Consider the following 450-nt stretch of genomic DNA (forward strand, 5'->3'; position numbering starts at 1 on the left):
ATTAATTTAATTATTAGTTAAGATATTATAAGTGTTCACAAATTACAAACTAATTTAATTATTTTTCTTCTTATTCTGATAATAATTAATTACTATTCATTATAGGCAAGTTTTTCCTATCTCTCACAGTTAAAAATTGAATTATTCGGTGGAAAATTCATCTTTTCGTTTAAAAATTTGACTATTTTGTTACAAATTTGTTTTCTTTTTGTATTAAACTTAATTTTTTGGAACTTCAAGTTTATATTTTTAAGTTTCGGAAGCTTCATGTGTTTCTTTGAAAATTCGTCATCCTTGTTAGAGAGTTAATCTTCTTCAATAAAAGTTAATCTTTTTGTTTAAAACAATTAATTGATTTATAAATAAATAATTCTATTTTGTTAAAAATGCTATTACTATAATTTTTAATTTCTGTAGATTCATTTTTTTAGAAACTTTTTGTAAAGTAGC

General features: G+C 20.2%; 1 protein-coding gene across 1 annotated transcript in view; it reads left to right on the forward strand.

Annotated features, from left to right (window-relative positions):
• The window catches only part of LOC117170904, an 8,404-nt gene that overhangs the window by 2,054 nt on the left and 5,900 nt on the right, over positions 1–450 (forward strand). The gene's annotated exons all lie outside the window — the stretch shown is intronic.

Source organism: Belonocnema kinseyi, chromosome 4 (assembly GCF_010883055.1).
Source record: "Belonocnema kinseyi isolate 2016_QV_RU_SX_M_011 chromosome 4, B_treatae_v1, whole genome shotgun sequence".
Taxonomy (NCBI): domain Eukaryota; kingdom Metazoa; phylum Arthropoda; class Insecta; order Hymenoptera; family Cynipidae; genus Belonocnema; species Belonocnema kinseyi.